At 40.6% G+C, this 17,822-nt stretch overlaps 1 protein-coding gene across 2 annotated transcripts in view; it reads right to left on the bottom strand.

Annotated features, from left to right (window-relative positions):
* The window catches only part of zgc:153039 (uncharacterized protein LOC767698 homolog), a 205,526-nt gene that overhangs the window by 160,212 nt on the left and 27,492 nt on the right, over positions 1-17,822 (bottom strand). The window lies entirely within an intron of this gene.

A 17,822-nucleotide genomic window follows, 5' to 3' on the forward strand; every position in this document is an offset into this window, starting at 1 on the left:
AACAAAAGAAAGCTGAGCAGATTTAAATTAATACAATTATCAATTCAGTTCATACAAAAAGCTTCTATAGTTTGAGGCAGATTAGCCCACAGGTCACTTATACACAATACTATGCAGATGCAGCTGAAACATCAACCTGAACACTCACAAAAAAAGTCAATCAACCAAACACACACAAGCTAAATTGGTCAGCTGGTGATCACACTTGCAACAGATCTATTTTATTTTGTTTAAACTGATGCAAAAAACAGACCTTTCATTCATCCGTTTGCTGTAACTATGGACTTGTTCCTGATCCAAGCACCAAAACGAAGAGTTTGATAAAGCAGCGACATGACAATCTGTCACGGCTGGCCAACTGGTCAGACAGGGTTAATAGATTCTCCTCATCTCACATCCCCTCAACCGGCAACGCCATCATCACCAGCCTGCTTACCATATTGGTACATCATCAGAGAGAGAGAGAGAGAGAGAGAGAAATATGGGGCAGCTTTATTAACAGTGACCCTGAAACCACTTGTAAAGCTTTTACATCCAAACGAGTTTTATTGTCTTCGCGGCGCTGGGAGCTGAAGCGGAAAATGTGCTCATAACGCTGGAAAGAACACAATCAGCGCTGTCACTGCATCGACACACTCCATCTCACAGCGTGCCAGGTGGAAGCCTTCCACAACATTCCACAACTATGTTTACTAGTCAGAGCGCTTCTGGAACCCTAATGTACACTGTGCTTTTTGTTAGGGCTGAAACTAACAACTACTTTTGTAATAAATTAATCTAAAGTTTTTTGATTTTCAGATATGTCAATTACCTTTGTTTCATTTACAAGTAAATCATAATCATGAATAACTTTCAACCTTGCATTCAAAATATTCTGTCATACAATGTAGTTATTTTACAAGTTTTTAAAAGTCCCAATGTACACAGGATATAAAGTGCCACAAATTAAAAAGGCATTCATGTGGCAATGTGAGACACAAAAGGACTGATAATAAATTCCCAACATATTTCATGTGGGTAGAATGAACTTTTTTTTTTTATTATCAGTTAATTTGATTATTTTCTGGATTAATTCATTAGTTGTTTGGTCCATAAATAGTCAGAAAATGATGAAAAATATCAGTGTTTCCCGAAGCCCGACATGACGTCCTCATGTCTGTCTTTTGTCCACAACCTAAAAATACTCCGTTTACTATCCAAGTGGAGGAAAGAAACCAGAAAATATTCACATTTAAGAAGCTGAAAAGAGATCTTGGACATTAAAAACAAAGTGGCTGTTGTTACAGCTGTGTTTTCTGTCACTTTGTATGGCATCCAAGCCATATTAATAATACAAAATTCTATTCATATATAGCTTTAACAATTACTATCGCACAGGGTTGGGGTTTGGTTTTATACCATAGCCATTCTTAGGTGGCGCGTATGATAACTTCGAGATATGACTGATTACAGAGTATGAGACACTGGTGTAAGTGGCTGGGCATCACACGTGAAGAAGATGTCCAGGGTTTGAATCCAATCATGTCAAGCATTTTCTTTTTCCTACATCAAGCACAAAATTATTGCTATGGTCAGGGTTGTGCATGAAACGTGATGCTGGGTAGTTTAAATAACAATGGATGTCGTACTAAATGCAATTTGCAGATTGCGTATGTACTATATCAATAGCAACCGGCTTAAAAGGACTCAAAAACAAATTGATTAATAGTTAATGAATTTCCTCATCCATTAATCAATTCCTTCTTGCAGCTCTACTTGTTGTGTGATTAAAGTTGTAAAATTTGCCTGCTTGTCTTTTCTTAAAAAGCACGTTATAAATCCAGTGAAATTTCCATAAAATCCTTTACTAATCCGTTTCAATTTCCCTATGTGAATCTGATTTAAAATTCCGCAGTTGCATGAACTGTATGGTAACCTAAACCATGTATATAACCTGAAGTAAAAAGTACAAGCTGCTGGCCTATATCATGCTACAATTTCACATCAAATGTCTAATGTGAACTTAAAGAAATAAAGTTACTTGCCAGTTGTGGCTTGAATGATCTAAACCTGCAAACAAAGTGTCTATGTACACATCATCACCGCTCATCAGTGACACTAATGCAGGCGCGCATGCACACAAATAAAGGCAGGCATTTGTTAAGACATTCTGTTATGATGCACCACAGTCATTTTCAACAGCTAATCTTCAGCCTCCCTGACATTCTCCTTTAAGTACAAATTTAACTACTTTGCTTTTTAAAACTATGATGCAGAACTACAATTTGCAGAGGGTAGTAATTTAGAAGTGCCTTCCATAAAGGTTAGTCTGCCACTGGAATTCTTTGCTTCATGGAAATGCAATTGCTTAATAACAGAACGTGACTGCCACCCTTTGGACAACAGTCACAACTACAACAAATACTGAACCGAACAGTGGGCGCATCCACATGTAGCACCTTACAGTGTAAAAAGGCCCATCTGGAAACAAACACACAATAAGAGCATTCTGCTATACAACTTAAAAAAAAACTCATTATGCAAAAATACAAGCACACGGCTATTCCATTGTAGTCCCACAAACACAGCTGCACTCATTTGCTGCTTTCTCAGGGGCTTCTGCTGACGTGGTGTGACGGTGCCACAGCATGATCGATGACTTTAATAGACACAGTCATATTTTAATCCAGGGCAATTTAGCTAGCTTGCTTGACTGCGTAATTTAATGGATTTTTTTTTTTTTTTTTTTTTTTTTTTTTTAAAGTGTCCGTACACTTTGGAGTACAAGTGAGGGGAGAAAAAAGCTAAATAATAAGCCATGTGTCTGCCTGGCAACCTCATTTTTGGGACAGACAATTTTAATAGATTTACTTTGGGTATGTTCTCCTGCAGAAATATGTGACTTTTTTCAAAATTTACACTTTGCATAAGCTGATAAATATTGATCCTTTATTAATATCTGAAAGTCCACTTGATCACCAGTTATCTACTTGAAATACAATTAACTCCATGTTTAAATGTTTTCGGCTTCTTTTTTAATAGCTATTTCCTTTTGATATAGGCGACTCTGAAAGGCAGATTTTAAGACATCTGCAGCAAAAAAGGCCAAAATAATGTAGAACATAAAAAGCTAATGCCTTTAATGGAAATGCATTACCGTTAAAAGCACATTTATATTGCTGATGATTAAATATTTTGTTAACAGAAAAAGGAAGACAAAGAAAACTGAAAAAAACCACAGTGCAAAATAACAACTGAAATGTAAAAACACATAGATCACAAACGAGTTCTTCCTTTAATGTTAAACCACTAGTTATGGGTTCTGCTGACAAGTCAATTCTGTAGAGGTTTTGTTTCAAACTGTGTGGCAACTCTGTTTTTTCAGGCGATTGTGTTACAGTACCATAGGGATGTGAAAGCAACAAATTCTCCAAAGACGAAGCAGTTAGATTATTGTACAACAGAAAAAAAAAAAAAAAAAAAAACACTGCAAACACACTGCCCTGAAAAATATGGAGCAATCTGTTGTGTGGGCCGCCAGAAGAGGAGGTACTGCTGGCCCACCACCAGAGGGCGCCCTGCCTGAAGTGCGGGCTTCAGGCACTAGAGGGCGCTGCCGCCTCACAGGAACAGCCGAGGTGACAGCTGTCACTCATCAACTGTGACAGCTGTCACCGATCATCTGCACTTCATCCCGGATAAAAGCAGGATGACACATCCACCACGTCGCCGAGATATCGTTCTTCTAAGGAGGTAATATTCTCAGCCATAAACTAAACTGTATCCTAGTCTGAACTCTTTTTGCAGCCGCTTTCCTGTGGAGCCTTGTCCGCTGATTGGTGGTTTGTGAGAGTGCCGACGTCTTCGCCTCTCACTCTTTGCTGAAACAGGAGCTGCACGAGTGTGTGTGATTTGAGGTGAAGGTGGAATTCCCACCGTTGTTGTTACTGGGTGTACACACACCCACACTTGACTGTCTTTGCTCTTCACCAGCAGTACCAGATCCGACACGCGGAGACGGTGGCCACCTGAGGGACTCGGGACCTGGCGGCTCCAGTATCCTTCGGGTTCGGTGGCGGAGGAAATCGTGTGGTTCCGGTTCTTCTCTAGACGGACGTCTCCTATCGTCGAGCCTGCCCACACGACACCTTTATCCATTGACTTTGTATTCATTCTATAATCTGCTGTGTGTGGTTGTGGCATTCACAACAGTAAAGTGTTCAAATTTAACTCCTTCTATTGTCCATTCATTTACGCCCCCTGTTGTGGGTCCGTGTCACTACACTTTCACAACACAATCTACCCAGCATATTTTCCGGAGTACAAGTTGTAGGGTTGTTTTTTTCTTTGTTTCTTTTTATTACACTCAACAAAAATATAAATGCAACACTTTTGGTTTTGCTCCCATTTTGTATGAGATGAACTCAAAGATCTAAAACTTTTTCCACATACACAATATCACCATTTCCCTCAAATATTGTTCACAAACCAGTCTAAATCTGTGATAGTGAGCACTTCTCCTTTGCTGAGATAATCCATCCCACCTAACAGGTGTGCCATACCAAGGTGCTGATTAGACACCATGATTAGTGCACAGGTGTGCCTTAGACTGTCCACAATAAAAGGCCACTCTGAAAGGTGCAGTTTTGTTTTATTGGGGGGGGGGATACCAGTCAGTATCTGGTGTGACCACCATTTGCCTCATGCAGTGCAACACATCTCCTTCGCATAGAGTTGATCAGGTTGTCAATTGTGGCCTGTGGAATGTTGGTCCACTCCTCTTCAATGGCTGTGCGAAGTTGCCATACCATAACCCCACCGCCATCATGGGCCACTCGATCCACAACATTGACATCAGAAAACCGCTCACCCACACGACGCCACACACGCTGTCTGCCATCTGCCCTGAACAGTGTGAATTGGGATTCATCCGTGAAGAGAACACCTCTCCAACGTGCCAAACGCCAGCGAATGTGAGCATTTGCCCACTCAAGTCGGTTACGACGACGAACTGGAGTCAGGTCGAGACCCCGATGAGGACGACGAGCATGCAGATGAGCTTCCCTGAGATGGTTTCTGACAGTTTGTGCAGAAATTCTTTGGTTATGCAAACCGATTGTTTCAGCAGCTGTCCGAGTGGCTGGTCTCAGATGATCTTGGAGGTGAACATGCTGGATGTGGAGGTCCTGGGCTGGTGTGGTTACATGTGGTCTGCAGTTGTGAGGCTGGCTGGATGTACTGCCAAATTCTCTGAAACGCCTTTGGAGACGGCTTATGGTAGAGAAATGAACATTCAATACACGAGCAACAGCGCTGGTTGACATTCCTGCTGTCAGCATGCCAACTGCACACTCCCTCAAATCTTGCGACATCTGTGGCATTGTGCTGTGTGATAAAACTGCACCTTTCAGAGTGGCCTTTTATTGTGGGCAGTCTAAGGCACACCTGTGCACCAATCATGGTGTCTAATCAGCAGTTTGATATGGCACACCTGTGTGGTGGGATGGATTATCTCAGCAAAGGAGAAGTGCTCACTATCACAGATTTAGACTGGTTTGTGAACAATATTTGAGGTAAATGGTGATATTGTGTATGTGGAAAAAGTTTTAGATCTTTGAGTTCATCTCATACAAAATGGGAGCAAAACCAAAAGTGTTGCGTTTATATTTTTGTTGAGTGTAGTTTGGGAGGTCCCATGACTTGTACTCCGGAAAATACAGTAATTCAAATAACTGGTTTGGAAATTTGAAGGGATTAAAAATAATAATTTCTTTAAAATCTCCTTTTAATAAATATTTCTCTATTAAATATTGTTGGGGTTTCATGTTAAACGTCCACCTGAGTCCCACAGTTCTGTGCTTGTATGCAGAATTTTGATCCTAAAGGCAATGTCTATGACAAAACATCATGGTAAATTTGTGTGACGTATGTTACAGAAATCAAAATCTGGTCTCCTGCTTGCTTCACAACACATCCAGATGACCTGTGGGAAACACGCCCAGTTACCCATTTTCAGAGTGCAACAAGGGGGCATGGCAAACAGAAGACTTTTTTTTTATATATTTTTGGGTCCACATTTTAAACAAGGACAGAAACTGGTACTTGTTTCGAGACCTAAAAAAAAGCATCTGTAGGATGCGTAATCTGAGTATATAGAGACTATTTTGGCTACAAATTTTAGTACCATATTTTTCTGTATTTAAACTGCACAAGAGTATAACTTGAACTTTTTTCCCCTATATTACCAGCTGGTTAATTTGGGATTTTTGAGTTTACTGTGTTCGGTGCTTGGATTCCTGAGAAGGGCCTATATAAATACTTCTTATAATTATTATTGTTATTAATCATGTACAATTAATTTTTTTCAGTATAACTCGCACCGGAGTATAATTTGCATGACCTTCCAAACAAGGGGGGGTGGTGGTGATAATTTATACTTCAAAAAAATACATTAACTGCATTTCAGAAAGCTGCTGTGGTGGATGAGCGGTTACTTTGCTTGTTTCCAGAGCAGAAGCTTCCCAGTTCAAGGCTACCCCTGTCCATTCTCCATGTAATGTGGTATTACGTCAGGAGGGGCATCCAGCATTAAACTTGTGCCAAATCAACATGCAGATCTATCTCAGCACTGCTCTGGCGACCTCAATTGGAGAAAAAAGGGAGAAGCCAAAGGGCGCCACAATTCAAAAGCATACAACATGACCCTTTTAGATGACTTCATTTTCATTCAACCCACTTATTCCAATTAAGGGGCACAGAACAATTGGAGCCTATCCCAGAGATCATTGTGCAAGTGGCAGGGTACACCCCGGACAGGCTGCCAGTTTATTGCAGGGCTACATATAGACAAACAAACACCATTCACCTAACCTGCATGTTTCTGGAAGTGCTAGGAAGCCGAAGCATCTGGAGGAAACCCACAGAAACATGGGGGTGACCTTCTTGCTGTGAGGCAACAGTGCTAACCACTAAGCAAATGTGCTGCCCAAAATTTCCCAGTTGCTCTTTTAATTACTATTTTCACAGCAGCAGGTCAAAAGTCACAAAGTTAGACATGTAAAGCTAAGAAAGAACAGGTGAAGTGAAAATAATGAAATTCTCTCAGTGAAAATTTCTTTAGTGCGTCTGAGAAATGATTATGTATTGTCCCTAGCTACCTAACATATCAGTTTAACGACAGCCAATCACAATAAACCAAACCATGCCTAGCTAACTGGAAATAAGACATGGACCAATGTCCAAGCCACTAAACCAATAAAAAGGATTTTATACTCCATGCAATAACAGCCACATATCTGTGAGCGTGTGTGCATGCAAACGACTACAGCACTTCATAATGAAACTGCACAGCTCTGAAGACCTCTCCATCCCCAATTCTAGGAAAATATCCCCCTCAACTACTTTAAAGTAAATTTTATTTTTATGTCATGAAATCACTCATATGACCTGATATATGAAAGCTCACAAACACCATGTTAATGCTGATTTTATCCACACCCACACACACACGCACGCAGCTGCTGCATTCTGCACAAAAATACTTTTGGGAAAAATAAGAACCACAAGCACATCCTCCACACAAAGATTAAAAAAACAAAACAAACAAAAAAAACAGGAGAACAAGACTGCCATGGCTATTTGAACAGTGCAGAATTTAGAATACATTTTCAATTCATTTCAATTTATTTATACAATGCCAAATCACAACACAAGTCACCCTAAGACATGACACACAAGGTAGGTTTAAACCTTACCCATCCCATGACCAAGCAGAGTGGAAACAATTACGGGAAGAAACCTCAAGCAGACCAGATACAGTGGGGTGACCATCTGCTTTGGCCAAATAAAACAAGGAAATAAAACAAAAGCACAACCATATACGTACCGTAATTTCTGACTATAGAGCGCATCTGAATATAAGCCGCACCCACCAATTTTAAAAAGAAAAAAGAAGTTGTACATAAATAGGCCGCAGTTGTCTATAAGCCGTGGGTCTCCACGTTGTAACATAAGATATTTACACAGAAAGATGTTGGACAGAAAGATTTTTTAACCTTTAATTAAATACGCACCATAAATACTTTTCTTCTGATAAGCACATCATCCAGTGAGCCCACAGTGTCGCACAGCATCTCTGCTCCACACAGAGAACTGAGTAATTTTAACTTTTTTTTGCTTTGTGGATCATGAGGTAATCTCTTTGAGTGCAGCCAGGATCGCCTGGTGTCTGTGGTAAATGAGACGTTAAGGTGCTGTGACTTTTCCAACTAGTAGCACAAAGACACAGACACGGTGGGGAAGGGGGGGTGTCCGCTGACTGATGGAGGCGCAACTGTAGCGCAACGTGCCAGAGGGACTGGAATTAAAGTATTTTCGGATGTTGTTTTCTTCAAGACGTGTTGATGAATCCACTAAAACTAACAGGTAAGACTTTATATTTATTGTGTGTGTGAATTTACGCCGCATGAGGACGCAGCTTTCAGTCAATTAATGGATAGCATCAATTGATGCATTTCGACTTATGAGAAAGCCTGTAAAATCCATAAATTAGCTGCATCATTGTTTAAGCCGCAGTGTTCAAAGCGTGTGGAAAAAAAGTAGCGGCTTATAGTCCGAAAATTACAGTAATCACAACAACCATTGGCAGAAAAGTCAACCAGGCCAACAGACTACAATTAGCAAGTCAGAATGCTTGAACCCTGTCCAAGTTGTTTCATGGTGGTGCAAGTAAGTGCTGTGTCTAGGCAATCGCAAGAGGTAGTAGCCCTTTAGATCAGGCGTCACCAACCCTGCTCCTGGAGATCACCTGCTCTACATGTTTTCCAACTGTCGCTGCTTCACACACTACTAATTAACTCATTCAGGTGTGTTCAGAGAATCAAGAAACAGCAAACACCAGACTTGGCTAATCAGCTGTGACTGCAATATGTAGGTACACGTGGACAACATGCAGAGCATGCTTGATCTCCACAAGCAAGTGATCCTTGCTTTAGAATGTTAAGGCTCAAGAAAAGTAATACCAGCACCTGAAAGAGAGTTTTAAAACTTGTCGATACCCTAACTGGACATTTGTGAAAAGAGCTACAGGAGTCAGAAGGACTACCAGCATTGCAGGTGATGAAGAACAAAAAGAATAACGTAGTTCCATATGTGGCTGGAGTTTTTGAGATGAGAGGTGGGGGGCTGAGATACCACCTTTCTCCCACCTATAATTTCATCGTTTCATGAATACCACAGAGACTCAAAATATCAACCTCACCTCTCCTCAAATTAAACTGAAAAGAGCAACTCACACTTGAACTTAAGAGACCTCCAGTGATCAACGTCTCTTAACAACTTTCATTACATCACTGTGACATCGGTGAAACCACAGATGACAAACATTTGAGACTCTCGCTACTCCAGCTGGAAGTGATGAAGTTTTTCTGGATGAAGAGCTAAACATCTTCAAGCAACTAAACATGTCCAGCTCAACCTACTTGGATTCCATGAGCTGGATGACTGAGAATCTCCACAGACAACAACCAGAAGGTTTCAGCAATTAAAAGCACTCATCATCCTTATGTTGCTCTTGCACCTATAGTCATTAGCAACTGTGTAAACAACGTGTCATATTGTGCATCCTACTGCTTCATGAGCTGAATCTATCAGTACACTTCTATGCAAGATGCATTTAGTCACCCTTTTCAAGAAGAGGGTGACTAAATAAATCATGCAAGCATACTAACATCAAAACATACTAACATCACCTAAATGGTGAAATAGCTCCACCTACAATGATGAGTATTACTTTATGTATCTCAAACAGATTGAAATACATTTATATCCATATCAAATACAAGTCAGATGTGTGACTGTGGATCAAGCACTGCAGGCCAGAGAAAGTCCATTAAGAATCTGTCTCTTATCAGCATGCTGGCGGTAGGGAGAACGATGTGGTGGAGTAAATGATGGCCGTATTGATCTCTCATGCTCTTTTATAGCCCTGTCATGTCAGCTTAGCACCCTGGCAACACTCGCTTTAGATCTACATCAATACAGGTCTGTGGCTCTCTGCTAAAAACGGATAGAAAGACTGTGCTAGGCTCACACTGTGCCCCCAAAATCACATCAAAACTGAAGCAATGAAGACACAGAAACCAAAATTATCCATGCCTCCCTAACAGATTATTGATCAGTAAGATAACTTCATCACACAATATGCTGAGTGGAAATAAAACACTAAAGAAAATCTAAAAGTGAAGGAGGTTAATTAATATAACAAAATTAACCCAAATAATCCAAATGGTGGTAAAAACCAAACAAAAACAGTCTGGCTGTAAAATATCAAGTTAAATGGTAAATGGGCTGTGCTTGCCTGGCTGAAGGACCTATGACATAGAAACACAGTCAGGGATCGAACCACCAGCACTGTAATTACTGACAACCGACACTCCTCTTCCAGCTCCTGACTGAACATGCAATCCCACATTCTATCATGTCAGAATTTCCAACCAGAAAAAAAATGTCATTTGCTTCAGTTTCAAGCACTTTAATATATGGAGATAATGTCATCTTAAAACATTGCTAACAGAAGCTTAATGTCTCTGTATATCACTCAAACAAGTTTTGGCATGGTGGATTAGTGCTTAGCACTGATGCCTCACAGCAAGAAGATCGTGGGATCGCTTCCCACCCTTTCTGTGTGGAGTCTGCATGTTCTCCCTGTGTATGCATGGGTTTCCTCCAGGCCCTCGGTTTCCTCCCACATCCAAAGAAAAAAAAAAAAAAACAAAAAAAAAAAACACAGGGGTCTGCTCCTTTCTCTGCCCTTGACCAAGGAAGCATTTCTACATCTGGAGTTGGTCCCCCGGGGCGCTGGAATGTGGCTGCCCACTGCTCATAGTGGTTGGATAGTGCATAACTGTAATTAGTTCATTCAGTTTTTCCTCAAGCCATCTATAATATGCTTCCAGCTTCTCAAAAGTACAATATTTTCAGGAGTAATGCAGTGCATCCGGAAAGTATTCACAGCACTTCACTTTGTCCACATTTTATGTTACAGCCTTATTCCAAAATGTAACAAATTAATATTTTCCCCTCAAAATTCTACTCACAACACCCCATAATGACAACATGATTTTTTTTTTTAATTTTTGCAAAATTATCAAATTTAAAAAAAAAAAAAAAAATCACATGTACATAAGTATTCACACCCTTTGTTCAATCCTAGGCTCTGGCTGGGCCACTCAAGGACATTCACAGAGTTGTCCTGAAGCCACTCCTTTGATAACTTGGCTGTCTGCCTAGGATCCTTGTCCTGTTGACAGAAAAACCATCGCACTAGTCTGAGGTCAAGAACGCTCGGGAGCAGGTTTTCAACCAGGATGTCTCTGTATATTGCTGCATTCATCTTTCCCTCAATCCTGACTAGTCTCCCAGTTCCTGCCGATAAAAAACATTCCCACAGCATGATGCTGCCTCCACCATGTTTCACTGCAGGGATGGTGCCTGATTTCCTCTAAACATCACACCTGGCATTCACGCCAAAGAGTTCAATATTTGTCTCATCAGACCAAAGAATTTTGTTTCTCATGGTCTGAGAGAAACTCCAAGTGCCTTTTTACTAAGGAGTGGCTTTTATCAGACTATTTTAGTGCTGCATTTTAATGGGAACATGTCTATGCTTTTCTAAAGCTTAGCAATACTTCTCACATTTTGCAGTCTGACATACAGTAATTTTAGTCACAGAATCCCACACGGTCTGTAGGAGGATTTAATGGTCACTCACACATCTAATGCGCATTTCTACTAATGTGTATCTCATCTATTTTGCTTACTTGAGATAACACACACTTTGGATTGCCTGACTGTGTAAATGGCAGCTACAATCAGATATTATTCATTTAAAATGGAGGTTTTTGAGACCCGGCTTCTGTGACACCATGAGTTTGCTCGATGAAGCGGAAAATTACCTCGTTGTGTTATCTGAACGTCACAAAGTATTGGCTTTTATCAGCTGAAAACAAAAACACTCCGACTTATATTAGCTCACGACACCTCAAAGGCTCCATTTACTTGTTTGGATCTTTATGAATTCTTTACAAGTTAGTTCTTGTAAAACATGGAAATGATGAACCCCACAGAATATATGACAGTCAATCTCATTAAAATAACAAGCTATCTAAATAATTACACAGAAAAAAAGCACAAAAATTTAAATTTTGTAAATAGTTTTAAGAGCTTTAAAAATGCACTTCAAACTGCTGTAAGGGATTTAGACATTTTACTGTTTTGCTAAAAGTTAAAACCATTGCACATAAATGGCAACTAAGAGGGGTCTCCCATTGCTGGTTTTTGGCCCCAGTTACTCTCTAGATTTTGAAATTGAAGAAATTATACCTGAATTTTTAATATAGTACACAAAATTTTTATTACCTAGTACTTTATACATATATAAATACATGTGTAACCAGGTATTGCAGAATACACCGACTATGTATGATTCATACATACAAAGTACTTTTTACAGCTTACATTTTCCCTGCCCCTGGTTTGCAGTGGTGGGCACAGATAACCAAAAAATTAACTTCGATAACAGATAATCAGATAAATGAAAAGTTATCTTTTATAACGTTAAACCGATAAACTACCCAAAAATGTATTGGAAGTTACAGATAACTGATAAATTCCAGTATTGTCTCCGGTACACTTGCAACTACTAACAAGCTGATTTTGAGTTTTAACACCACGATCGCTTCTGGTAGCATCAAAGGCAACGACAGACCCAAACAATGAGTCAGCACTTGTGTCTTTGTGCGTCCTGCCCCCTGGTGGAAGCTCCTATTTACTACATGGCTTCCAGCACGGAAGCAGCTGAGAGGAGCCACGAAGTTCAACTCTCTACTCAATCACAATGCTGCCATCAGGCGGAGGTCTTCGAAAATAAAGCAGTGCTGAGTTATGGTTTGGTGTATAAATAAAAAGAATACTGATAGAATAAATCAAATCAAATCAATTTAATTTATATAGCGCCAAATCACAACAAACAGTTGCCCCAAGGCGCTTTATATTGTAAGGCAAAAGCCATACAATAATTACAGAAAAACCCCAACGGTCAAAACGACCCCCTATGAGCAAGCACTTGGCGACAGTGGGAAGGAAAAACTCCCTTTTAACAGGAAGAAACCTCCAGCAGAATCAGGCTCAGGGAGGGGCAGTCTTCTGCTGGGACTGGTTGGGGCTGAGGGAGAGAACCAGGAAAAAGACATGCTGTGGAGGGGAGCAGAGATCAATAACTAATGATTAAATGCAGAGTGGTGCATACAGAGCAAAAAGACGTGAATAAAAAGAAACAGTGCATCATGGGAACCCCCCAGCAGTCTAAGTCTATAGCAGCATAACTAAGGGATGGTTCAGGGTCACCTGATCCAACCCTAACTATAAGCTTTAGCAAAACGGAAAGTTTTAAGCCTAATCTTAAAAGTAGAGAGGGTGTCTGTCTCCCTGATCTGAATTGGGAGCTGGTTCCACAGGAGAGGAGCCTGAAAGCTGAAGGCTCTGCCTCCCATTCTACTCTTACAAACCCTAGGAACTACAAGTAAGCCTGCAGTCTGAGAGCGAAGCGCTCTATTGGGGTGATATGGTACTACGAGGTCCCTAAGATAAGATGGGACCTGATTATTCAAAACCTTATAAGTAAGAAGAAGAATTTTAAATTCTATTCTAGAATTAACAGGAAGCCAATGAAGAGAGGCCAATATGGGTGAGATATGCTCTCTCCTTCTAGTCCCCGCTAGTACTCTAGCTGCAGCATTTTGAATTAACTGAAGGCTTTTTAGGGAACTTTTAGGACAACCTGATAATAATGAATTACAATAGTCCAGCCTAGAGGAAATAAATGCATGAATTAGTTTTTCAGCATCACTCTGAGACAAGACCATTCTAATTTTAAAGATATTGCGTAAATGCAAATAACTCCATTAATGTCAATTCTCTCATTTGTACAAAGTTAAAATATAACATATCTTTTAAAGTTGAATAATGCACTAATTCTGAAGTTTTGCAACAAACACAGACAGATGGCAAAGGATTCTGGGTAAAATGTGCCTCTGCTAACACTGATTGGTTGACTCATTCATTATGTAAACCAACACGTTAATGTGAGGTGTGTCGTGTGTTGGCGTTTACAGATAAATGTGCTTTTGAAAAATATACCATTTTTTATTTGTAAAAAAAGGCATTTTCAAAAAAAAAAAAAGCCAAGTTGTAATTAGATAACCGTCTGATATAACCAGTGTCAAAATAAACAGAACACTGCTATGATCTACTGGTGCCAGACGTTCAGTACTGCTGGGTTTACACTGTGCAAGTTTGGCCCTTTTTTAGCTGATTTTTCATTCATGCGAGAATTTTTTGGATTGCACCGAGTTTCAGGTTAATCGCGCGTCCTGCATCGTTTAGTATACATGGAGTAACAAGCTGCGTTTAACATCTCACGACCACCTCTTGATCGGCGCTCGTATGGTCAGATGAAAATCAAACCTGTTTGATATTCTGGTCGGCCGTCGTGAGGGTATCCCACTGCTGAAGCGCTACAAGCGTCCAACCTCTCGCACTGTGCCTGTGCAAACACAGCAGACCTGTCTTGTAATATTTTTTTTTTAAACTTTGATGTCTCCCATCGTGAGTTTTTGTAAAAATTAAGAAATGTAAATTAAGTTTGCAAAAAAAGCTTATGTCTACATTTTGCTTCTGGAAACATGAGTCTGAGGTGTGGTTTTTGAAAGTACAATGTGTGTGAGAACACAAATCGTGCGCTCTGAACTTTTACACTGTGCGGTTCTGTCGACCAGTTTGAGCTGGAACCGAGTACAGTGATTGAAAATATAATATCACACAGTGTCTGCCCAGCTTCTGGATGAATACTGCCATGAACAGTACTGGCCAGTAGATGGCAGTAGAGACTGAAAACTTGCCAAAACAAAATTTCAGATCATCTATGTCTGCTACGTTTAAGTTGTGTGGAATTTAATAAACGCAAACACAGTAACAACGTCTATAAACCCAGAAAATATATTCATGAGAGTTTTAGGCACTAGAGTTTAATGCTGTTGTCCGTGGAGCCTGATCAGAGTGTCTCAAATGCATTTCTCCTGTCGTGAACGTACTGAGATTACCCTATCATACCCATAATGCACTGGGAACAGCATGTCCACACTAAAACCTTAAAAATTAGCGCATTACTTTAAAACTAAAACATATATCTGATATTTTCACTTTATAAAACTTCAGACGTGACGTTAATTTAAATAACTTAAATAAATTTGAACCATAAGTTAAAAATGTATGCCTCTGGATGACTTTGGCCCGCATATTAGTATGGGGTTAAAAGAAATGATTTTTTTTTTGTTTTTTATGAGCAGTTCTCCTTTGCCTGTGGAGGATAGAGCGTTTTCTTCTAGAAGTAGCTCTCCTCTGTTTGCAGAGGTTAGAACTACACATCTGCTACAAAACATTTAACAGGTAGGTGCTCAACTGATTTTAAATTTTATAAATGTTTGTAGCTGTTCAGCTTTGCTTACCACGTTAACGGTCTAAAAATTATTGGAAGATAATTAGTCCGATAATGGTTTTCAAAGTTATTTGAAAAGATAATCCGATAATGAAAACATTATCTTCAATAATTATCGGTTATCGGAACTGTACCCACCACTGCTGATGTGTGATTGGTATGTGATGTAATATGTGGCTGATTAAATATACACTCAACAAAAATATAAACGCAACACTTTTGGTTTTGCTCCCATTTTGTATGAGATGAACTCAAAGATCTAAAACTTTTTCCACATACACAATATCACCATTTCCCTCAACTATTGTTCACAAACCAGTCTAAATCTGTGATAGTGAGCACTTCTCCTTTGCTGAGATAATCCATCCCACCTCACAGGTGTGCCATATCAAGACGCTGATTAGTGCACAGGTGTGCCTTACACTGCCCACAATAAAAGGCCACTCTGAAAGGTGCAGTTTTATCACACAGCACAATGCCACAGATGTCGCAAGATTTGAGGGAGCGTGCAATTGGCATGCTGACAGCAGGAATGTCAACCAGAGCTTTTGCTCGTGTATTGAATGTTCATTTCTCTACCATAAGCCATCTCCAAAGGCGTTTCAGAGAATTTGGCAGTACATCCAACCAGCCTCACAACCGCAGACCACGTGTAACCACACCAGCCCAGGACCTCCACATCCAGCATGTTCACCTCCAAGATCGTCTGAGACCAGCCACTCGGACAGCTGCTGAAACAATCGGTTTGCATAACCAAAGAATTTCTGCACAAACTGTCAGAAACCGTCTCAGGGAAGCTCATCTGCAGGCTCGTCGTCCTCATCAGGGTCTCGACCTGACTCCAGTTCGTCATCATAACCGACTTGAGTGGGCAAATGCCCACATTCGCTGGCGTTTGGCATGTTGGAGAGGTGTTCTCTTCACGGATGGATCCCGGTTCACACTGTTCAGGGCAGATGGCAGACAGCGTGTGTGGCGTCGTGTGGGTGAGCGGTTTTCTGATGTCAATGTTGTGAATCGAGTGGCCCATGGTGGCGGTGGGGTTATGGTATGGGCAGGCGTCTGTTATGGACGAAGAACACAGGTTCATTTTATTGATGGCATTTTGAATGCACAGAGATACCGTGACGAGATCCTGAGGCCCATTGTTGTGCCATACATCCAAGAACATCACCTCATGTTGCAGCAGGATAATGCACGGCCCCATTTTGCAAGGATCTGTACACAATTCTTGGAAGCTGAAAATGTCCCAGTTCTTGCATGGCCGGCATACTCACCGGACATGTCACCCATTGAGCATGTTTGGGATGCTCTGGACCAGCATATACGACAGCGTGTACCAGTTCCTGCCAATATCCAGCAACTTCGCACAGCCACTGAAGAGGAGTGGACCAACATTCCACAGGCCACAATTGACAACCTGATCAACTCTATGCGAAGGAGATGTGTTGCACTGCATGAGGCAAATGGTGGTCACACCAGATACTGACTGGTATCCCCCCCCCCAAGAAAAACAAAACTGCACCTTTCAGAGTGGTCTTTTATTGTGGACAGTCTAAGGCACACCTGTGCACTAATCATGGTGTCTAATCAGCATCTTGATATGGCACACCTGTGAGATGGGATGGATTATCTCAGCAAAGGAGAAGTGCTCACTATCACAGATTTAGACTGGTTTGTGAACAATATTTGAGGGCAATGGTGATATTGTGTATGTGGAAAACGTTTTAGATCTTTGAGTTCATTTCATACAAAATTGGAGCAAAACCAAAAGTGTTGCATTTATATTTTTGTTGAGTGTAGTTTTGTGTTGAATGAATTGGGTGTTTTTGTAGCACCACTGGAGGGAAAAGTGCAAGTTCATTGTATTCCTTATACGATGACAAAGGCGTAACTGAACTGAATGGAACTGTATGATTGTTTTGCCCATAAAGCCGGTTAGGAGGAGTTGAGCTTATGAAGTCATACAGCACGATGCATTAATGGCCAGCACGGTGGCTTAGTGGTTAGCACTGTTGCTTCACAACAAGAAGGTCCTGGGATCACTTCCTGACAGGTCCTTTCTGTGTGGCGTTTGCATATTCTCCTTATGTTTGAGTCAGTTCCCTCCGTGTGCCTATATGTGGTCTTGTGATGGACTGGTGGCCCACCCATGGTGTACCCTGCGTCTCACCCAATGACTGCTGAGATAGGCTCCTGCAGCCCAACTTGACCCTCAAATAGCAGGTATAGAAAAAAAAAATTAATGATGTGCATACAATTAAACAGAGGCCTCCAATTAACTCTCCAT

Source organism: Thalassophryne amazonica, chromosome 4, assembly GCF_902500255.1.
Source record: "Thalassophryne amazonica chromosome 4, fThaAma1.1, whole genome shotgun sequence".
Classification (NCBI taxonomy): Eukaryota; Metazoa; Chordata; class Actinopteri; order Batrachoidiformes; family Batrachoididae; genus Thalassophryne; species Thalassophryne amazonica.